A 26240-nucleotide genomic window follows, 5' to 3' on the forward strand; every position below is an offset into this window, starting at 1 on the left:
CAATTTAAATTAAATTTGTAGAGAAGTTTTTCCAGACAAGGAAGAACTTGCATAGATGATTGGAAAAAGATCTTTCTAGTTTCTACGCATTGGTTTGTAGTGGCAACCTAATCTACAAAGCTTTTTCTAGTAATTGACTGTGACCATGAGGGAAGCAACTGGCTTGCTACAGAATTCTTTGTTTACCAATCCAAGGCCAGACCAGCAGTTTGAGTGAATCATTGTGTTGTACTGTTGATGATTCTATGACTAGAAATTAACTCAACACCAAGACAATGCAGTATGGGTTCCACATGATTATTGTAGGCTCCAGAAACTCAAGTCGCTGTATATTAAAAAATGATAGTCGCTCAATAAAATTGATAAATTGGAATGAATAATAATATTATTTTGAACAAAATTTTGAGAATCCAGATAGAAGATAACAACACACTTCGGCGACACAAACTTCAGTAACAAGTGAGTGAATAATCCCAACTTCTAAAATGAAAATAATAAAAAGTTTCTGAAATAATTGTGTATTATATCCACAGTAGGAAAAATATGGATCATCAATGCCACAATTAGGTCTAATGATATAAATGGATGAGAGTATTTTAAACAAAACACATCTTGAAAAAATAAAAAAATATTTCATACTTATTGTATTCACATGATAAAGAGAAGGATTCCAATTATAGAACGCCGTCGACTGTTTGGAACCCTACTAGAACTGTAATGTCATATCTCTCATCACCACACTTAGTCCCGGTTGCACAAAAGACTGTTAAATTTTAATCACGATTGAATGCCTCTAGAATCAATCAAAGAAGGTTTTTTGAGAATAAGGCTTCTCTAATTGGTTATCGTGGTATTTGATCACCATAAAAATTCAACACGCTTTTGTGCAACTGGACTTGGGCTCAGAGCTTATGAGAGCATCAAACTTAAAAAAAATACATAAATTACAAGAGCACTAAAACAATGTTCACTTTAAAAATGATAGTCATACACGGTCAATGATCATAAATTTATCTAGTTTCTTTTTTTAGTCCGTTTTGTAGTTTGTAGTGAACCAAAAACTCATACTTCTCAATGTTTCATGGAAACTCACTCGATTACAATCTTCAGGAAAACAATCGATCATTTGAAAAACTGATTGTCAGAAACGCGGATACTTCCATTCATTCCTACTTAGATCTGGGAACATTTATCTGCAGTTTCCTTTCGAATGAGCCTATTTTTTCCAGCGGAAGATTGACTTTCACTTTCATTATCCATTGATTATAGTCCGAGGATGAAGTTGGCTTTCTCGTCATCTAATCTATAACAGGTGGATTCAGAACTAGTCATTGATTCCTGGCAGCTCTGAAGAGTAATTGATTTTTCAGAGATAAAAATCGTGTTCAAGTATCAAGATGAAAGATTGAGAAATGAATAGATTCTGACACATTAATAAAAGAAGAAAATAGGAAATGAAATTTCATGTTGACTTCACGATTCCATAAAAATTACTCGATATATTATTCTGCTCATGAAATGATTTGACATGAGATAACTGCTAGTTTTGCTATATGGAAAAGACGGATATGTGGAAAGGATAAAGCGAGTGAGCGAATACGGGAAAATAGAAGATCATTTAAAATCAATTGAGTACTTATCATTCAATTATTATAGAGAACGAATCAAAAATATATGAATAGTTTAACACTGATTCAAAAAGATCAGAAAATAAGCGAAATTCATAGATGTATTAAAGCTCCCGAAGAAATAACACAGATTACATAAATAGTGGAATAGCGTGAGCTTAGAGCGGTATTTATCGGAAAAAATACTCCAATATTAACTTGCTCACCCCCTTTCGATAAATTAAAAAAAAATTTAATTGTCAATCTTTATAATAATTCTCTTGCACAAAAATACAATTTCCACATGAGTGGCTGGCCTCTGATAAAAACGATCAGGACCACTACAAAAACAGAACTATTTTCGAAGTCAGATCCCAACCCACTCTTCTAGTGTAGCCATCTAACATCCCTCCAATCCCTTTCCATTCTCGGAACCGTTTACATTTTTATCAGCTCCAACATGCTTCCCCCATTTCGATGACAGCGGCTCGCCAAAAAAACCATTCATGTCACCGCACTTTTAATGGAAACTTTGGTGCTCCTGATTTTGGACATGTAGACAAGTGAAGTGTGTTTCTGATGCAAACATGGAAAACAACAATCCTCAACGTTCAGCTGAAAAATATTCTGAATCTTGTTAATGGGAAATTATAAATAAGAATAACAATTTGTGCTCATGAATGTAAATGAGATATACTACTCCTCAATATTCTAATATAAAGCTGCTTATACTAGTTTCACTATTCAACAAGCCCTGCATTAAATGAACTGATAAGTTATTGACACAAATATTTGGGGAATAGTTGTCCTAACAGTCAAATCGTACATATTAAGGTGCGTACAGATATAAGGTTCGCGTCGCCGCGAACGTGAGCAATTCACTTTAAATCAGCTGATGCCAAGCTTTTTATATATTTGTATCTTACCGTTTCTGTAAAAAAACAGATATTATAGTCAGCTGATTAAAAGTGAATTGCTCATGTTCGCGGCGCGTATATCTGTACGCACCTTTAGAAAGCGCCGTGATCTCGGTTCTCCCGATGGATGGGTGACTGCTCAAGACAGCCCTGGTAATCTATGAGATTGATAGATTGCTAATCTATTGAGTGGAGTTATGAGATTCGAAGTTATTTCGAGGTGATTCATAGACCTCCTACAAACTGTAGGTTCATGATCGTCCATCCCTTTTAGCGTTATCAATTCACATGCACAATCCTCGATTCTATTCTGGCATGACATTTAGAAAATTGACAAATGGCGTCCAAATCATTGAACTGCGAAATGCTTGTGTTCGTGCTTTTCCAAAGGTGAAAAAAAATTCTCAAAACATACTATGAGGAATTGTAGCTAGTACTTTATTGGCTAGAACAAAAGGATGATAATTAATAAGTGAAACTCTATTTCTAGTTTCCAGAGATATTGTAGGATTTCTCCATAAAGAATTAGAACTGTTGAAACCTGCTTGAAATTCTAACGAATTACGAAAAATCACTTTGACAAAATAATAATACTGAGGGTGATGCCCACATAAGCTCTTAAGGCTTGTGCGTGGGTAATGAGTGAGAGGGATGATGAAGATAAGTCAACAAGTTCCCATAGTTTGTAATACTGTATTAATGATACTATTCGTATGGCTTTTATTGGTGGGGAGTCGCTCAATCAAGTTCCAACTCGACTGAATATATTTATAATTCAAGCCTTCAATAGGCCTAACGACTTTTATATAGCCGGGACCGATTTTGATATAGTCGGTCAGCCGGGACTGACAGTTTAACGAGCCCCTCCAATAACACGGGAGTCTTAATGACCTGACTAAAAACGTTTGAACCCCGGACCTCAAGGTTGCTACGAATACACTATATCCACTAGACCACGGATCACCATCCTATAATATGTCATAAAAGCTAATATTCATATTACTCAATTATCTTATGTTTATATTATTTAAATGTAAACGTCAGTGGAAACGAGTGTATTGATTCAATTTCGTTTGTGATCGTAACACCTCCTATCATTGGACAAACATCAACACCAGTAATTTCACAAGCAAGAATCACCCAGACTATAATGGATTGATAGTGAATGGTCCAAGTCCATCCATTTCAATATACTTTCACGTCTATCAACCTGTTAAGTGAGTGATCAATTGACGGGTTAAAGTTCACGAAAATTTCTTAATTTTCGACTGATTATAAGACAAAAATGTTGCAGACAATACATTATCTTCACATGAAATTCTCACAACTTTGCCAAAATTGTTCAAAAATGAGTGCATATTCCACTATCTTGAAAAGTTTGTATGTACTCATTGCTTGGGGAATTCAAGCAATACATTCAATTTTTAGAGTATCTACCAGTATTTTTTTCATTTTCAACACAGTCAATTTGCATGATGTTTCGATTTCTTCAATTTTATCGAACAACAATGATTTCTTCACCATCTTAAACAGAATTTATCAATTACATAACATTGTATTCCGAAGGCGTGTCAATTCAAGAGAGAGTGAAAAGTTGAATTAGACTGACTTTAAATGATTCGTAAAATCGGGATAGATTAATGATAGATAGATGATCAGAGCTGATCGATTTTGATCGCTTAAATTCAAATACTCGAGAAAATGGTGCTGAGCATTCTGCTTTAATGTTGAGATGAGTTGCATTTAGTTGAGTTTTCACGCTTTTCTCCAATATAGAACGAATAAAATATTAATAGTTATGAATGCAATAAATGATTAATTGTTTTGCCTGATAAATGAAAAACCTAACTAAGAGCTGAACTTGAAAGAACTCCAAATCGTACTGTATAGAGTTTGGTAAAAATTAGAATGAATATAATTCTTTGTTTCCAAAGAAATATTCCGAAATGTCTTGGATGTTTGCAGGAATATCATCATATTTTTCTTGTTATTATGTTTTTCATAAACGTTACACTGCACTGCATTTATTCCCAATTTTTATATATGAGCCCGATTTAATTATGAAATCTACAAGAAAAAGTATTGGTTCACCATTCATAATAGGAATAGGGAATAGGACGCGAGCAGACTGAAACAATTCGTATTTTAAAAATGGAATGGGTGCTCATGAGTTATTAAAAATTTATCATTTCCCTAAAATTAAAATCGTTGATTAACAGTAAGTTCACAAGTTGAAATTTTCATATTAATGTGCGACTTCCCCCAATTCCTTCTTTTCTTGAGTCAATCAATCGAAAAATGTTATGCCATTGTGACGTCCGAATACACTGCCTCCGAAGGTTGATTGCAAATTTTCGGCAACAGCTCAATGAAACGACGATTGCCAAAGGCGCTCGAGAAGGCATTGAGAGAAACATCGCGTGATGAATGAACTGGAGGATGCCATTCAAATACTACCACTTATTAAAATGGATTTTCTACATTTTTCATCAATAATAAATACGAGAAATATGAAATTTGCAGCAATGTGCGATGAAACATCGACCTTAAGTGAAGGTTTTTCGCCTGCGAATTGATAAATAATTCAAGAACACCCACTCAGCCTTGACTGAAGCGCGTCAGGATTTCCGACCTAGAACAGTCTCTCAGAGTATATACTATATAATATCAAGTACAGTATGTAGTATATAGCATCAAGGCAAAAGAAGGTTGCCGGCTGTAAACAAAGTGAGACGATTAGCAAAGGCGGAAGGTCAGTGTAGGTAATATCAATGCTATCTCGCTGATTGATAATATTGGCCACGGGAAATGGTCGCGAATTAAGATTTGCCGCAATAAAATTAATCAAGTATGACTTAGTGGATCGTTAGTAGGCGTGGTGATTGCATTACTATATAAGGCTGGTGAATTGATTGAAAAGTTGACTTGTTATATTGATATTGTAGCGTTTGGAAACTAAGTATTAGTTTTTTTATTCGTATTCAATTTCAGCTCAGTTAGTTTGATATTTCAAACTATTTAAGCAGTTAAATAGTTTTAATAGATTCAATTTATAGTATTAATTTTTCACTCATTTCTCAATGATGAAAAAATTAATTTTTCAATATGAGAAAAATTGACTGTTCAGTATATATTAAGCCTCATAAATGAAGGAACTCAACCTCTATTCCCCTATTCCTCTATTTCCCTATCCTCAGATGAGAGATTTCAGGTCGTCAATTTTACAGAATATAAATGAAACGAAAAATAGCGTACAAAGAAAATGCAATATGGAATAGGAATTAATGAGGAATTTTCAGAAATAACAGGAAAAGGAATTTAGGTATGCGAGAAAAATTATGTTAGGTGGAAAATTTTGCATGTTGGTAATTTTGAAATGTTGGTAACGCAAAAAACGTATTATCAGTTTTAAATGAATGAGTACAAACAAAATGAATGTGTGTCAGAATCAGAACATTGTTTAGGGTGCAGTGAGACATTTCTTCAAGGTGCAGTAGATTAAATTCTGAAATTTATAAGAATATGAAATACGAAAATGTGCAAGAGAATATATTATTGAGTATGAAGTAACAAAATTGATCTGCAAGAAGAAAAGAAAATAATATCCCTAGAGAAATGAAAAATACAAAATAATCTTTGGTACTAAAAATTTATGAACTTGAACAAAATGACTAAATCAATCCTGTGACAAATTGACAACGATCGCCTAAACGAGTTGGAAATGGAAAGTAAAACGAGCATAATCACTAATTTCAGTCCGTCGCTGCCTGACTCCATCCATTTCCTCTCAACTTGGGGCAGATTACAGCCGCCGACTATAGTGAGATTCTCTCCAATCTGTCAGCATTGATTGAATGGGGGCATGAGTGTTACATGGAAGGGAAGCTGGCGAGTTAGTGGGGATCTCACTATAGAAGGTAAAAGCCTGAACGCGGGCGCACCGCGCGGGCAAATTATCAAGTTTAATAGCTTGGCACGATGAAGAGTAAAAGTAAATTCGACTATTAGCAAGTGAAAGTGTCTTCTTTAATTTGCATCAGGTTGCCTGCGGCATCCAAATTACTTATTATTCGTATCTTTTCCCAACCTCAACACTAGAGAGCAACTACTCATTAATTATAATTAATTTAATAACTTCGCGATGAATTAAAATTTCTCCACATGAGCACAGTTAGGCATAGGCTTGAGCATATACCTCTTATGATGAGAACTACCCACCTTACGTGTGTTAGCTGGTGTCTGTAACTTATAATAATACGTTGTTGCAATGAACAATTAGCTGATTTCATTGGTGTGAGTGCACAGCTTCCGAACACTTTCTTATTCAAGTACTTCCTGAATATTTGTTTCACATTAGACATCTTGTTGCTACACCTGATATTAGATACCGTATTTAATAGAGGAGGTACGGTAGTAACAGAGTAATTGATGAAGCACGATTGGTTAAAGCTACCATGGAATTTGAAAAATTAGATTTCCACTTGTGTAGCTTAAACGTGAAACAATAGGACTAAACTTGAAACATTTTTGCCAAGTGTGATGTACACATAAGCCTCAAGCTAGAACGTGGGTGATGAAGGATGATGATTTCATATTAAATTGGATTAATTATTTTATATATGTATATTTTCAATATTTACCATTGATCCTAGTCTATCATGATAATTAATATCATCACTCATTTTTTTAACTTTTCAACATTCAAACTGGAGAACCAGTCAAAGATTACATCCTATTTCATAATATTCATTTCACATAATAATTTTTACCCAAAAACTACAACACCCAAACTGAAGAATTATGTAAAAAATATATTAACTTGAAGTTGATTTATGATGTTGTGTTCTATCGACATGGAAAGAGAAGTTTGAAAATATCAATTTCCATTTTTGAGAAAAAATGCGATGATATCCTCTCAATTCTTGAAAGGAAGCCTTCAGTAATATGGTGGAATCCACGTGAATCTGCAGGTGGATTCCAAACTACAGCTCATAAAATAGCTTCCAGTCCGTGGAGTAAGAATCAGTCACACCCCAACAAGATTATTGAGACCACGTCACTCATCTTATCTGAGCAATCAGATAATTATGACTTTGACCAGTAAGGAAATTCCTCATTTATAGAATAATAATCAGAATGATAATTTCCACTTCCAACTCAAGAAGAAACAATTTTCAAAAGCTAGAGTTTTCAGAGACACCAACTGTTCACTTCAATGTTCTTGTAGTATTTAAGTTGTAAATAATGATTATCAGAAAACTTGTTAATAAATTTGAAAAATTATCATTATTGAGGACTTTAATGTGCGTTGTAGAATTATGCAGTACTCTATCACACTACTAATTCATTAAATTGAAAGTTGGACATTATATTTGTATTAGTTTCGACTTCATAAAACAGTATTCAATGCTGCTATTTATAAATTTAAATTCACATTAAATACTAAAATTATCGGACATTAGAATTTATTTCGATTCCCTCAGATTAGGATTGTAAAAACAGATTTACTATCAATCTACAACACATTATGGTTCCCGATCAAAAATAGTTACTGTAGCGATTTCCAAAAATAAATACATATAATTTGTATTCCAGTCTAGTAAATAAGATTTATAACAGTATCTTGTAGTTGAACATAGTACAACAAGAGTTATCCTTATAAGTCTTTCATTAGCGTGTTAGAACTTCCTGTATAAGATTTATTGCTCGATCTGAAACATGCATGCTGAATGCAAAACTGCTTTATATCCATCATGAATATTGCTCTCTTTTTCAGCCAAGTACTGCACAATGTCAACCTCGAATGCAACACATTTAATGAACTTTTAAAAAGTAGCTTGACATAAACTTGACCTCTGGTTATGAGAGGCATTCTGGATTACAGCCAATTCTAGACAATAACGTAGCTTAAAATCAAGCAGCCTACAGTAGTTGAAGGACTGGATTTTATTTATTATCTATGTGGTCTTGAACATAGTTGATCTTGAAATACATACCCAATCAACATACCTAATAGAGTCAATCAGTAGGATATCAAATGCTACTCTTGAATCCCAATCATTTAAACGAGAGCAGTAAAATAATATAGGCCTACAGTGAAATATACCCAAAATGTATTCCAAAAGAGAATTAGTGGAATCATTGCTAGAACAAATTCATACTGAAAAGGAGCTTTTAATAGGCTGATTCAACCACAGAAGGACTATTATTGATTAAACAGGACACGCCAACATTTTATCCCAAACCCGAGTTGAAATCCTTTTTTGGAATTGAATTTATCCATTTTAAATAAGAAATCAATCATAAACAGTTGAGAATAAAAAATTATTAGTTGGTTTGAAATATGACTATATTATCTTCCTATAGATAGTTGAATCAACTTATAAAGCCCTCAATCAATCATCTATGTACATTTTTACATTTCAAATTATTTATATGAAGAAATTTTGATGCCGAGCTGAGATTATGGAATAACCTCATAAACTTAATTTGGACAATTTATTAATTGAGTTCTTTAAAGAACGCATTTTAGGCGAATTCTTATTATTTGCTTCCTTATACTCACTATGAATATTCCTATTCATAAATTACTAATATTCAAATGGAACTTATTATATGCAAAGTGAGGAAAGCTAGAAATTAGAAAGATCTAATAAAGATGGGGTAAAGTTCTATCACTTATTCCAGGAAAATACATAATACACATAATATATTTCCATGCGAGGAAAAATGTCCAGAATATTTGATAGATAGAGAAACAACAGTAGAAGAAAATTTGTGGAAAATTTCCGTTAGAGTTAGATAAGTGCTAACTAAATTTGTCAGCAGCTGTAGATGGCTTCTCTGCGACTTAAGCTGCATGCTTTACAATGCATGCATTTGCCTTGCTTACATAATGCTATTAACGAGACTAGGAAGCTTGCATTCAATGTATCGATTGTTTCACATTTTTCAAGGGTAGGTCAATGTTATTCTTGAACAGAGATTGAACTTGAAAGTCTGAAAGCGTTTTCAAAAAAAAAAAAATTTTTTTTCAATAAATAAATGTATTGAGTGATGACTTAAAGACTTAATTGTAGCGCTTCAATATGTGAGAATGAAAAGTATATAAATTATGATGGGAAGGAATTAAGTTTTACAATGAAACTTGATAGGACAATTAGAAAATATTGGTGAAATGGAACCGTAGCCTACATATTGCAGGATAGAATACTATTGATTGGAAATTCATAAAATTTTTACAGATATTTTCACAGAATGGTCTGAGAAAAGATTGAATAATCTGAAAATTAAATACGTACATTGGAATTTATAACATTCATACAATGGATTAAATGAGAACAATGATAGCACAATGTTTCAAGATGAAAAGTATTGGAAGACAATTTTAATAAGGAAACATCCCCTCGATTATATAAGATTGATTTTTTATATTGAATTTTATAATAAATTTGTACAAAATCACAGGCCATTTATCATATTAATATTTGGACCTTTTCCACAAGAGTAGAGAACCTTTATGCAGCAGCTATAGGCTACAATCATTGCACGCCTCCAAATAACGATTTTTTGAAAAAATCTACCAATTCAACATTTCATCATCTCCGATGTTAACACTATCCAAATATTCTAAAAGAATTTCCCAACCTCCACCAGTATCAAAAGGTTACATAAAATGCTATCAAAAACTTTTATTTTGATAAAAAAACCTTGAGTTTATCATAATTTAATGAATACGGTTGAAGTCACAGTCTATTCAAAATTTTTAATTTTCTTATCATTCTTATTACGTGTTTTATATTTTGTAACTGCTGTTATTGTATTCTTTAGATACTATTACTGTATAAGATGTCAATTTCTATAAGAAGCTTTCATCAGAAAAATATCATTACAAAAACCTTTTGATAAATTCATCAGTTTTAACATTGAATTCTCAGAATTTCAATACTGTACCTCATTCTCACCACACATGTAAATTGTATTATCATTACTTATGTGTATCCTAGAATTTGAAGCGATTTCTTCCGTTAGATGCAGAATTCACATTCAAGATCATACAGATCGAACATTCAAGCGTCTACATAATCAATGCCTGGTACTAGAAAAAACTTATACTGATTGTTTTATTCTAGAAATTTAAAACTTATAAAGATTATTTTATTCTATGCTGGAAGTCATCATGGAAAAGTGTGGTTAGAAATAGGTTCAGGCTGCTACATCTCAATTTGATTGATTATTTAGTGATTATTGGAGACTAATTGGAGAAAATGTAAAAGGCAAAGAGAGATTGATTGATTGATTGAGTACTTTATGTAGATTACAATATATACTGGCTTATACACTTATATACAATAGCTTACAATACAGCATATGGATGTTTCTCTTGTTAATGAAGACAATCATCATCCAGCTCTTAATATATGCTTTCCCACGTTGTCATCGTCATTTGTTGAAAATATTGATGATTCGAAGGAATACTATGATTTCAAGAGGGGAGATTATTATGATTATATTGTCATATTAGGGATGCAGATTGGGATTCATTGTATTCTTGTGCTGACGTTGATGGGGCGGTTGATGTTCTTTATACCAACATTTTCAACGCTCTTGATGAGTGTATACCTAAACGGAAGAAATCAGGAGTGAAGAGTAAATATCCTTACTGGTTTACACCTGAGATCATTAATGACATAAAACAAAAGAATAAATGCTCCCGAAAAAGGAAATTTTCAAGGTATCATGATGAGTTGTTCAAAAAATTGAGAGCTGAAATAAAGTTGAAAATTCAAAATGCCCATCGTGCACACTTAGATGAAGTGGAGTCTCAAATGAAAGGCAATGTTAAATCATTTTGGAAATTCGTCAATATCAAGCGCTGCAATAGTTTTTCAGAAAAGGCAATGAAGCTGAATGATGTGTCATACTTTGGTAGGGATATTCCCAGTACATTTGCTGAGTACTTTGCTTCTGTATATGTCAATGACCCTCCTTGTCCGAATATTGATACAGTATATTGCAGTAATAATGGTGGCTGCTTTTTCAACTTGTCCTCGGTCTCCATTGAAGAGATTTCTGCAGCAATTGTGGAGTTGAAGCCAAGAGCATCGATGGGGCCGGATGGTTTACCACCATTTATAATTAAGGGCTGTGCCACATTGCTGATGGAACCATTGAAGTTCATCTTTGACATGTCATTGAGGCTTGGCGTTTTTCCATCTAGGTGGAAGATGGCCCGTGTCACCCCAATTTTTAAGAGTGGGAATAGGTATCTGATTACTAATAACAGATCAATATCATTATTGAATGTACTAGCTAAGGTTTTTGAAAAGGTTATATACAGGAATATATTCAATCATGTCCATCCTCTGATTTGTAGAGAGCAACATGGTTTCATGCCCAAAAAGTCAACTGTAACCAATCTGATGGAGTTTACTAGCACTGTATCATCTGCTTTGGAGCAGGGTGGCTCAGTGGATGTGGTGTATAGTGATATGTCCAAGGCTTTTGACAGGGTCAATCATGGTATACTATTGAAAAAGTTGGCAAATTTTGGTTTCGGTAGGAATATGTTGTCCTTTGTTAGAAGCTACCTTGTTGAGAGGATACAATATGTATCGGTGCATGGTACTGATTCTTTTCATTTCAAGAATGGATCAGGGGTGACCCAGGGCTCAAATCTTGGGCCCTTGTTCTTCTTGCTATTTGTTAATGATTTGCCTCATGCGATCAAGAATTCTCACTGCTTAATGTTTGCAGATGATGTGAAGGTAATACACACCACTCAAGACTGTGAATCTTTGCAGGAGGATGTAGATAGGTTGCATGCATGGTGCACAGAAAATGGCTTACTGCTGAATGTTAATAAGTGTAGTGTTGTCACCTTTACTCGTAGGCGAAATGAGCTGATTAACTTTGCTTACAAACTGTCAGCTGCCTCGTAACCTGGAAGTTAAGGATCTGGGAGTTTATTTTCATTCTTGGCTGTTCAATACGGTTGCTGACAGAATTGACTATTTCACCTTTCTGGGAGTCGGTTTCGTCGTGAAGTTAGAGAGGCCCTACTGGATGGAAGGGAGTATGGGAGAGTTGATCCATAGAGTCTGGGAGAATTAATCTTATTTCCAAGTATTATTTCATTTCATCCATTTTTCATTTTAGTATTTGGTGCAGAACTTAAGATTATATAATCACTTGATGTAATTGCATTTTATATTAATGTATTTATAATCATCATCATAAATTAATGTTTCTACATTCAATTTCTTATTTCCAATATTAATTTGTTTAGTTGTAGTTCAAATTTTCTTTGTTCTTCAAACGATTAATGTAATGGAAGCAAAATGGATCATTGATCTGTTGCTTCCACATATTCTTGTATTCAATAAATAAATAAATATTGCAGGATAGAATAAAATTGATTGAAAATTTATAAAATTTTTCCAGATATTTTCACAGAATGGTTTGAGAAAAGATAGAATAATCTGAAAATTAAATACGTGTATTTGTGAAATAGATGAATTCGTACATTGGAATTTATAACATTCATACAATGGATTAAATGAGAACAATGATAGCACAATGTTTCAAGATGAAAAGTATTGGAAGACAATTTTAATAAGGAAACATCCCCTCGATTATATAAGATTGATTTCTTATATTGAATTTTATAATAAATTTGTACAAAATCACAGGCCATTTATCATATTAATATTTGGACCTTTTCCACAAGAGTAGAGAACCTTTATGCAGCTATAGGCTACAATCATTGCACGCCTCCAAATAACGATTTTTTGAAAAAAAATCTACCAATTCAACATTTCATCATCTCCAATGTTAACACTATCCAAATATTCTAAAAGAATTTCCCAACCTCCACCAGTATCAAAAGGTTACATAAAAAGCTATCAAAAACTTTTATTTTGATAAAAAACCTTGAGTTTATCATAATTTAATGAATACGGTTGAAGTCACAGTCGATTCAAAATTTTTAATTTTCTTATCATTCTTATTACGTGTTTTATATTTTGTAACTGCTGTTATTGTATTCTTTAGATACTATGACTGTATAAGATGTCAATTTCTATAAGAAGCTTTCATCAGAAAAATATCATTACAAAAACCTTTTGATAAATTCATCAGTTTTAACATTGAATTCTCAGAATTCCAATACCTCATTCTCACCACGCATGTAAATTGTATTATCATTACTTATGTGTATCCTAGAATTTGAAGCGATCTCTTCCGTTAGATGCAGAATTCACATTCAAGATCATACAGATCGAACATTCAAGCGTCTACATAATCAATGCCTGGTACTAGTATGACCGCGTCCTCTACTGAAATGTTATTCAGACAAAAATCAAGCTCATTAAATCCCATTTCTTCCCTCTTACAACATCTAATCTAGTTTTATTTTATCACCATATTAAAAAGTTAGAAGAAAACCAGTGACTTAGTTGTACAAACATAGATTGTTCACCTACAAACAACTGTGAGCAACTGAAGACTTGTCTCATTTGTGATTCAAATGTTATGATTTAGAATCAGAAAAAAAATTCTCCATTACAACAGCAGGCCTGAAGGGAAAATGCCTCAATAGAGCTATACACCTCAATTGATCAGGAAAAGAAACATTCATTAGGACAATATGCTTATAAATTGCATAGCATAATAATTCGCATAAATAGGCTATATTCAGTTCTGCATCTTTACAAAATCCTTCGTTATCACATTACTTTTTCATATTAAATTTTATATATTCTCATATATGGGTTCATAGAGTTACGAAAAACGATCAGCCGAAAAACGAACGAACGAGAAATCATGCAAAGAATAGCCCGGGTAACAGCCTCGATTATACGAACCTCTGCACCACAAATATCTCGATAAGAACATTTTTCCTAGTCCCTAAAAATTGGTCTCACAAAGTTTCGACTGTGTATCGGGCATTGAATAGCCAACTAAACAGGCACTGTATATCTATCTATACACCAGCAAATGCTGAACCTGAGTCTATGTGAGCAGCCTTGACAGTAGGTCTCTGCAGATTGGCGAACCTGACCCCGAAAACGGACGGGGACGGCCATGATGTGCTAGGTATACACTAGAGGAGCCTCTGACCTACTTAATCCGGTCCGAGCAGTGAAATCTTCGTCGTGCAAAAAACGTGCAAAACTCAGCCGCCACTCTCCTTACACCTCCTGCTTCGTCTTCCACTCTCATTTCTTCCTTTTCCCCGCATTTTCTTCCCGTTTCTTTCACTTTCTACTCGACGCAACTCTACATCATGTTCTCTAGGCCTGAAAGTGAACGCGGAGATTGTGGAGGCGGAAAATTGGACCACTTTTCAATAAACCATAGGCCTACCCAAGACTATGAATAGATGTTTCCAACAATTCCCAGCACACAGTGCTGTGGCTAGTGAAGCCATTTATTTATTATTTTATTCATTTTTTTTCTTTATTCATTAAAACCTACACTTAGTCTAGCTGTTAGTTTATTACATTCTGAGAATTTTCGCTTGAGGCCAAGTTCAACTGTTGGATTACTTTGAAGGAATTGAAGCATATAATTTGTCACGTGGTATTTTAGCACCACAAAATATTTTTGAAATGAACTATTGAGCTTTAATAGAATTATAAAATAGAAAGGAAAGATAGCCTAGTCAAAGTACCACTCAAGTAAAATCGAATGTTATTTGTGATAAAAATAAATCAGATTATCAATTAAGCGATAAGAAAATCATGCAAAATTGTAATTCAACAATAATGAGAATTCATTGGCAGAATTAAAAATTATAAAGCGGCTTATTTATTATTGGCAGATCATAAAAAATAAAAGTTTGCATGTACATTTGAGGTTAGAATTCTTTTTATTTGTTCTAAATGAATCAATCGATCTAGGATAAATCGACAGTTCTTTGAATCGATACCTAACGAATCAGCTGATTGCTCGATCAACCAGTATAAATTGAATTATAAGTTTTACTCACAAAATATATTATACACTAGGGAAGGTTTATGTAAATAGATAAGGACAACTATTATTGTTACATGAGTATTTATTGCAATCTAAAAAAGTATGAAAATCAAGAGTACACAAAGCTCACATAAAAAATTAAATGTATACTGTTTTATAGTATCATATATCGAGATTTATTTATTGGAATAATCTAAGACAATCATTCAATTTATTTATATAAAAACTTTTTATTTATCTTTGTATAACAAAGTTGGAGAAACCCTGAATCTGAAGTAACCAATTGCATTGAGTCTTACTAAAATTAGAAAGCCAATCAGAATGAAGCTTACAAATCGTTCAAGGAAGAGATGAAATTTTTCTGAAAATCTTTTCTCTTTGGCTTGTGATCCTGATCTGTGAGGACACACATGGAGATTAGGGTTCTTTCTTCCTATTAAATTCTAAAATCATCAAGCCAACCAATTTTTAAATGTAATTTATGTTTGATTATTTGTGAACTCAGTGTTGCTAAAGAGTTCTTAATTGTTATCTGTTCCCATAAATATATTTTTAATACTGAGAGAAATTTATAAGAAATCTGGACCACGCGCGAGCCCAGCAGAGATGAAAAGGACCTACCTAATTAATTATTGGAAATAATTAATTTACTCTACAAGACCTTCAAGAACATCATTTTTGTGAGTGCAAAAATTTGTCTTAAATGAGCTCATTTTTTAAGGCCTTTAACAGTGAATTGGGGAATTAATTGAAGTGCTATATAAATTAATTCAAGTTTAAGAAATTCGCAATGTGCTGAATACTATCATAATATAATCTATAAGAACGTTCTATGAATTTATTGATTTATGTAGGAAGCTTACTTCCATGCACAGCACGAACTCGTAAAACCCTGAGATTATTGAATGGTTATTTTATTAATTATTATTTACTCATTGATCAAAGTATGTCATGTTAAATCTACAGACCGAACAGGTTTTAAGTTGTAGAATTCTGAATTGACTGGAAGTCCATGTATCAGTATTAAATACAAATTTATAATTTTTAAAGCTCACAACTGTGAATGCTATTAAGCCTTGTGATAATTATTCAAATTATAGAAAAGAATTTATTTAAAGAAAATTATAAATATAAGAATATTTTATATATATTATTTTATGGGAATATATTTTATGTTTTATGTCAGCATACAAAATCATAGAAGTTTTTATTATATCCCAACTCATCTCGTGATATACAGTTTGAGCTCTCTTGGTACCAAGAGAAAATATTCTGCAGTACATAAAATTAGTGAATCAATTAATATTGATCTTATTAAGAGCATTCATTACTTATCATCCTTTGATGATAGTTATACTAGTCCGCCAGAAAAATCATACTGATAATTTATTATATTAATAAGGTTACAGTTATATCATATAAGGATCCAGAGAACTTCAAGAACTGGCGTTGTAAGTTCCAAGGAATTTCAGAAGGGTGAGTTGGTGAATACCTGTATTCATGATAAGCGTTTTAATAATCAACTAGAAAGATCATAGTTGGTTTTCATTATTCTCGATTGAATATATGGTTACTGATAATCAGTCACCAATTATCTTTTTGACTTCCTTATTGGTATTCTTCAAGAACTTCACGGAAGTAGCGGTAAGAGTTATTGATCACCAGTCATTGAACCCTGTGGTGATTAATTATATTGGGAAAATTCATGCATCTACCACTGAGCTAGAGCTGCGGTCTGAACCCAGCATATTTGTGAGCCGGACGGCCTTAATTTTTTGCGAATTCATTTGCAAAATAGGGATTTTAGTGACTGCTCTTACAAAGATCAAAAATACCACACCACATATGAATGGGCAAAAATCTACGCCTTTACAAATTTGAGAAGAAAAAATAATTTGATCGGTGATTTGGATAATTCCAAAAATTCTGGAAATACTCCCTCAGATCGGAGTGAAAGATAAGACCGTTTGCACATTCGCTATGTATATTTCATGATTATTCATTTCCTCACATTTTCCTATTAGAAGGAAACTGTTTGTGAGAAGAATTCCAAAGAATAGCGTATAGTTGCACTTTTTTCAAAAATATTTTTAGACTTCTAAAAAGACTTCATGTATAAGCGTGCCAATGTTCATTAATGTATGCTCTTACACAGTATCTTTTTGTATTGAATTCTCCTGTAAGCTGCGCTACATAAATGAATAGTTATAGTGATTTCAGCAAGGAGGTCGTTTAAACTGTATTCTTCTATATTCACATCAAGTTACGAGGGAAGAAAAATAACCTATTGAAATTTGATGTAGATAGAAACTTTTCAAGAATGAAATGAAGAGAATCTCGGTGTAAAAGAGCTAGTATATTTATTATTGTTATTCTCGTACTTCAAAAATGATACTTAAAATCAAAAGTCTCGTGATTATTCTGATTACTTGGTGATGCCCGATTATTTTCTGATGCATATATACGAATCATTCGCATGCGTCCATGACTTGCGAGAGTAATGAAAAGAATTAGGGGTTATTCTCTGATCAATGAACGGAAAATGATAAGAGATGTACCATATGGATGTACTGTTTCAATAGAGTTCCAAACCCATCCATTGTTGTTAGTCTAGTTATCTTCCAATATCAATTCAGTTGGTGTGAATCAATATTGTTCCCTGCAGCAATTATATTTGAGGAAAACTGGAACGCCCCATATGTTATTATATATTTCATTAATTTTCCAATTAAAATTTGAGGAACAATAGTTATTCCTATTACGGTTATAACAACTACTGGAGACTTCGTTTCAAATAAAAAGTGAGAGGAAAAATCTATTACATAGAAGAATTATCTCTATAGTAGATTACTTAGCGTCTCATTGATTTAAAAATTTGCCTTAAAACATGCTATGCTTCCACTTTATTTGTGTACTTCCCAGTTCCTTATTTTCTCTACTTGCTCTTCATCTGGTTTTACAACATATTTCATATTTCCAATTGCTTCTAGTGGCCAGACGGTAACCGAGCCAACATAGCGTGATTGTGGAAACTTAGTTCCTATATTTTACAACTGTTTCAGTTTTCTTTCGCGGCAACTTCAAAGCATTGGTTACGATTGAGTAATAGTCTTCCGACACTACACTACTAGTGTACAGAAATATGCAGAAAAATGGTGGGGCGATCAGACGTCTGTAAGAGAGTCTAGAACTTATAGTACAGTCGGTATGAGAACTGACACAAGAAGCAAGCTGGAATCCTCGGATATGTGTCGATACAATATGTAGGATACAATAAATTGAACATTTAAGTTTGAGCTTTGATATAGAGCAGTTCGGATGTCGGACATTAATCAAAACAATGATACAAGCCATGATAGATGGCAATAAATTTCAGGTAGAAAGCACAAATAAAAGCCAAGTGCTGTGAATTATTGAAGATGGATTACTCAAGCAACGTAATATTTATCAATAAATCAATGGCATGTACTGGAAATTAGATCAATCGGATTTTTGTACAATCAAATACGATATCATAAATTTTTACATTTGGAATTCAATGGTAAAATGTGGAGAACAGGGTGAAAACATGAAAAAAGAATTGATCAAAGAACAACAACATTTTCATAAATAACCTACTTTTGCGATAAAATTTCACTAATATTTCATATTAGCTCAGTGCAATGGGATGATAATAACACAGCACTAGCTACAATTGAAAAAATGTAATGTTGAAAAAGTATTCAATTTTTTTCAAAAAAGAAGGGATACTTTAGTTTCATGCTCAAATCGATTTTATTGAGAAATACGTTAGTAAATAACTTCAATAATAGAATGATCATTCCAATAAATTGTGTATTATTGCAAAACAGATTGATTTGAATATGATACCATTCAAAACATTATTTTTCTGCATCATTCCTGTATAAGACTAGACTCAGCTCTCATGCGAATATTTTCATGGAATTATGAGAGGTATGGTTGGATTGAAGAAGAGAATGTTAGATAAATCATCCAAATCTCCATAATAAATCACCCTAGACCTACTTTTCGAGGAGTTAGCGTCTAGAAATTCAATAGGTCGTATTCGATAGATTAGTTTTTAGAATCATTGAAACTTTGTAACACTAATCATATTACTCAATACTGTATTGTAAAACCATTTTATCACGGTATATTCTCTATTGTAAAACTTCAAAAACAAGTCATAGACATTATTTTCATTAAAAATTAACTATTTTTCCGCTCGAAGAATACCCACATCATCTTCATCGCATTACACATGCAACAATAAATTGAAAGTTTCAACTCCAGGAAAACTACTCATAATCCACGATACAATGATACAAACCTAACAATAGCAGAGAAGCCACAAAAGTGTCACTCACAAAAGTACGTACTCCAAGTAACTGTAGTAACAATAAAATACTACTATGAGGGAAAGAGTTGGGAGTTTGGTTGGGGAAGTTGGAGCGTCAGGTATTTGAACTGTAGAACAAGAGTTCTGAGAGCCCTCCCTTACCACCCCAAAAATCCCCCTTCTCACTATCATCTCCCCACCCCCTCCAGTAAGTAAGGGGTGTGTTTTGCGCCCTTCAGCTGTTGGAGAAGTAGGAACAGTGTGAGTGGTTTGGGTTTGTTGATAATGTGTAGCGAGCAAGCGAGGAGCAAAGAACCACGGGGCGTTCAACTCTGCACAGAGGAGATATCGATCTTCAGGGGGCCGAAATTCGTTGACCCCTTGGGGTGTACGGCCTATGCCCCCCTCACCATTACCCCACAAGCTTAGGAACCACCAACACTTGCCGAATATCGAGATCTTAACGCTTGCCGACTTGGGTTCCAACAAATTGAATTAAAGTTCATTCACGCCTGGCCGTACATTCATACTTCGATTGTTACACATCAATATAGATTGATAGAAATAGTAATTTACGAGTGATAAAAGACCACCTTCGTGATAGTACAAGAAGAATCTCTGGTACAAGAAGAAATAGTCTGGTATTTGTAATTTCTATAGTAAATTAGATTATTGATCAATAAGGATAGAACTAAGGATAAAGCAAGTAAAGAAAATAGGATAAACGAGATTCAAGAATGATCTCTATACAGTATATTCACAAGTTTTTAAAATGTGAGAATAGGCTTGCTTGCAGACATTAAATATATTATTCACTTCGATAAGTCAATATAATAGTAACCACCCTTAATTCATCATGCATACGTATATTACAAGACAGCCTGGATGACCAATGAAAAATGTTAATAGATAATAAGAAAAGTTTGTTCTAATGTGTATGTAGCATCATTCCAATATGCGAACATTTTATCACATAATCATTTGTTCATATTGTTCGGATGACTGTAGTCACTAGCTAAACACTAGCTAGTCATTTATTTTCTGAAGAAATAATCAAAATTATTGCTTCTGAAGTTTGCCTATACATGCTGCTATACACTGCTTACCCCTTCATACTTCATATCAATGGAATATATATAGTTTGTAAGATGTTACTAGTGAAATGAATTCTCAAGTTCATTGTAACAATTTGTCTGCACCAAGTGTGCACTACTGTACTTAATATTCTGCCTATTTGCAGTTAGATTTTACAGATACTGAAACGAGTTTTTTGCAAAACTTCATGTAATTCAATATAATTATTTCAAGTGATTTCAAATTTCTTTCTCACAATAGGCAATATAATATATTATTGAATGTTAAAAAATAATACATTTTGGAAATATAAATTATAAATGTCAATGTAAAACAAGGAATTAGGCATTGATATGTGTTTGTTAAGTCAACTGGTGGAAGTCCAGTTTGTCCACTTTCAGTCCACCTTCCAGGTAGAAGGATTGATTTGTTTGGAACATCAAAATTTTTAAAGAGGAAAATGAAGGCTTCTCATGTAAACTAATAATTACAATTCTAGATTTATTATTTCAACATTTTATTGTGCACTTGAAATATATAACGTTCTTCTATTGCACGCAAAAATGTCCTAAAAGCACCATCCATCTGGCGTCTGTTGTCTGTAAGGGGTTATGTAGAGGCCATCTATTATTAAATTATTTCATTATAAGGGAATTCTAGATCATGCCAAAATAGACAAAATAGAGATCCCACCCATCCACTAGTACAAAAACCGTCTTGGGAAAGGCTGGCCTAATGAATCACGAATTAGCATAGCAATGACAAAAAGAGCAGTGTTGGTGTGTTGCGTAGATTGAGAGTAATAACTGTTTAAATACAGTGTTGACCTAGTTTCTGGTGTCGCACCATCATTAGCCTTACTTACCTTCACATGACAAAGGGACTTCGTTTTTGACAAAAGTTTCTGTTAATGACTAATGGTTTCGCGAATTGATTTGTATTTAATGTTCGCCAAGGTCAGTTCAAAAATTGGTCACTTATCACTTTTTGCAAGCTGATAATAAAACCCTTCTCAACAATAAATTCAAGGCTCTTCTATATTTCTGGTTCATTACAGCAAATTGTACACTTGAACAGTTTACCAAATAAAATTGAAGATGTAGATGAAATTAAATGAATAGTTATTCTCTCAACTGAATAGATTAATTTTCAATTTCAAAAGGATTTATAAAAATTCCACTACTACTCTATGGTAGTGAATCGTGGGTAACATTAAAGCCACTTGGGAGTACAGTGCAGGCAGCTGAGATAAGATTTCTTCGCAGAACTAAGGGCTGTGACAGAAGAGATCACATCAGGAATGAGGATATACGGAAGAGCTGAATATCTTCTGCCTGAATGAGAGAGTAGCAACTTATCGTCAGCAATGGAAAGAGCATGTGGAACGAATGTCAGCTGATAGGCTTCCTCACAGAATTTTCAAGTATAAACCGGTAGGCAAAAGAGACATAGGCAGAACACGAAAAAGATGGCAATGATCATTATATCTATTATAAAATAAAAACAGTAGATTGTATTGATGCTTATGATGATATTAGATTAGATTATATTGATGTTATTAATTTATAGATTTTATATATTATTATTTTTTTTATTCTAATTACAAGCTGAATGTGAGTCGGAACAGGCAATAGCCTAATCCCTGATTGAAAGAAGAAGAAGATTTATAAAAAAAAACATCATGGAAAATTATGAAATTGAGATAGACCTCATCATCAAATTAGAATATTCACATTACAAAATTATTTCATTTTCATTCCTCATAACGTTTGAGATAGCACAATTTTACTGACTGTATCTGTCTTATTTCCATGTTCAACGTTCAAAGAGTGTCAATTTATTTTATTATCGTATTATATTAAGCGAGCAATTTCTGTATTTATATATCTGGTTATTTCTATATCTGGCTATTTTTATATCTGGTTATTTATGTTTAACGGATCTCGAAAACGGCTCTAGCGATTTTCACGAAATTTGGAAAATAGTAGGTTTTTGATATAAAGATTCGATTGCACTAGGTCTCATCCTTGAGAAAACTCGCTGAACGACAAAGGATAAGGATAAATCATAACGATATAAAACATAAACGACAAGGATAAATCATTCTTGGCTGAAACAGCTGTGGATAGTAAAAAAAGAGTATGTGAAAAATCAAAATATCGCATCCCCAAAATTCATAAGATGACGTATAGCCAGCTGTGAAATGAAATATAAACACGATCATTTTAGAGAATTGTGTTCTGTTTATCAATAAATAAAAATAACGAGCGAAGCTTGGTGCCCCGATATTTTTGTGTGAACGATATTCCCGTTGTATGAATACTATACTAAAAGTCTCCAACAAAATCAAGTTCAAGAAAGTACTTTAAAGAAAGTTTCATTAGGGATAATTTCTAATTACAGATAGAATTACTCCACCACGCCACAACAGAATATGGACTAGAATTTCAGAAACTCTCGTTTTCAAAGATGCATGTCATAGTCCCCACAATGAAACTCATTGATGATTTTTCGCTCACAATAAACATTACCATTCACCGAGTAAGCAAATTATTTTGAAACCTACAAAACCTTGTCATCTGATACATAACTCTAACAAGGAACAACATTGAACTATGGAAACAAACCAGTAAAACATAAAACAGCAGGCCATCTGATGATTACCAGCTAATTTCGTATATTAACAAACCTCACATGATGAAGTCATGGCATTTGAACATGGTGAAGTCGTGAAGACATAGGTACTTTATCCCGAACATTAACGCTTGAATCGTTCTGATTGGTTAAAATTGGTTAAATTTGGGCTTGGAGAAGAACGTTCGCAAGAATAGTTTAATACGGGTTGAGTGCACAGAGCAGTAGGCCTATGCAGTAGGTTCTCTACAGTACTAAATTAAGATTAGAATGGAGTAACTTAGTACATTAATATGCCTTACTGCACTTATCGGCACATACAGAACTCAAGTACAGTGAGAATATAACCAAGAGGTATAATTTGACTATTTGTATTTAGCTGTAGTAGAAAGCTCTTACAATATGCTGTAATAAAGTACTATATTATATGCCTTCCTGCAGTGAGAAGAACATTATAGTGGGCAAGTACAGTGAGAATATAAAAAAGTAGTATAGTATACATGGTAAGAAGCACGTATAGTAGTGAAGTGTATGAGTGTGATTAGAAGAGGGCCTCCGATGCTAAGTAGGTCACTAGACAAAGGTTACGACACTGACCCACATTTGCGCGCTAAACTGGGTCAACTGTTTTAATATCTGGTGCCAATGTCACTTTCACATGGCCTTCCTCCTAAGGGGGACCTCCTCACCCCCTCCTATCATCACAACCAATCATCATCATCCCCCCCCCCCAACTTTTATTCCCAACAACTTGATGCACAACAACAGCCGACTTCTTAGGGGGCCTTTTCGTTGTGCTTGTATTCATTATCGAGGTCGCCAATTGACGACTGACTACCAATTTTTCCCCTCCAACGCAGAACGCAGATCTTCTCACTCTCTCTCTCATCGACCGCCATCTCTCTTTGTCTCACTCAGTCACTCTCACTTCTGACAGACGCACGCACACTCACGCAATCAATGTCAAAGTTACACGTATTTCGGCAATACGGTTTACAAGGAGAGGTTGAGGATGATGTTCAGCTGGAATGAGTTGCGAGAGGATAAAGTTTAGGAAAAACGGAAAGCCACCTGAAAATAGGAAAAGGAAAAATAGCGAAACGAAGCAAACTGAAGGAAATAGAGAAAGAGAGGAGTTCAAGATGATAATTAATGGAGAAGAAGTTGCAGTAGGCTACAATATATTGATGAAAATAAAAAATATGAGGCTTATATAAATGAAAATGTAAAAGAAACTTAGAAAGGAGTTGGGATAAGAAAGAGAGAAGAAATACCGGGAGAAGGAAGATGGTGGGAGTGTGGAAGGAGGTCAAAAATATAAAAATATAGTGGAAGAAATCAATGAAAATGGAAAATGGAGGATGACGCCTAAAGGAAAGAAAAAGAGGTTCAATAGCTATACACAATAAAATGTTTTTGATTACTACTTCGTGTTTTTCAAACATTCCATCCCTGAATCAGATAAAACTTACAAATTGAGGTACAGAACCTTTCACTCGATAATTTTCTAATCATCTATGGGCTTGATGGGATTCGAACCCATGAATCTTGCGGCTGATAACACCTTATAGGACTGAGCTATCGGTGTTCGCCATTTCAACTCTTCCTGTACATTTTTTCAGTCGAAGTTATGGAGTGTTCGTAGTTATTATTAAAATCAAATTCGCTGAACCATTCATCCACTCCCAATTCAGAATCAAATGAAATCACGCTCAAATGTCAAATACCATCTATATCGAACTAGATTCCAGTATAGTAGCACAGTATAAGATTAATAATAATCAAGGACGAAGCCACACTAGATGTTGGGATCAGGCCTAGATTTCAAGATATTTGTAAGGCACTATTATAATTTTAATATAATAAATACATGACTGTACTCCAATATAAGTACACTGGATGATATGATTCCTATTTATGGGATTACAGTAGTTTCTTATAATCCAGCTGAAATACATTAATTCTTAAATGAAATCTGATCAAGCTTTCATTAGAAATAACCCATCACGCCAAAATCAAATACCAAAAACTGAACAAAATACTCAACACATTACCAACTTTCAAGCTCGTGACTGCAACCTTAGATCAACCGTATTTTAAAAAAACAAAATACATGTTTTCAAGGATGCGAAGTATTAATACGCTATTTACAAAACATCTATAAAGTCAGCGTGACTGAGGCATTTAAAGCAGCATTCAGCATTTATGATAAAACTCCGATAATGTATGTGAAGTACCGGTCGAGATGGGGGTATCGAAACCTCTATAACCTGTCCCTGTCCTCATCTAAAAGCCTCTCCTCTCCTTTTCCTCTTTTTTATCTGTTATTCTGTCTTTTTTCTTGGGTGAAAGTGAAATAACGACCGCCACTCGTATAGCAAGTGGGTACTGACCATCTATATTGATGTATTCTGTATACATGTATACTGACCACCTGCCCAGCTCATGCCTTCTAGCCTACATTTTCGAGATTTTCAGCTTATCAAAATCGAAAGTTCCCCCCGGTTCTATCTCAATATTGTTGGACAATGTATAATAAGTTATTAGAAACTTGTTGGGATTAGAATCGATGTTGACCTACGCTTGTATAATAAGTTGAAGAGACTTGAAATGTCGTCAAAAAATCCACTTTATTTTAATAAAAAATATTTCACAGGAGCATGCTTTCTTGTGTGCTCACACACGCTAAAA

Source organism: Nilaparvata lugens, chromosome 7, assembly GCF_014356525.2.
Source record: "Nilaparvata lugens isolate BPH chromosome 7, ASM1435652v1, whole genome shotgun sequence".
Taxonomy (NCBI): domain Eukaryota; kingdom Metazoa; phylum Arthropoda; class Insecta; order Hemiptera; family Delphacidae; genus Nilaparvata; species Nilaparvata lugens.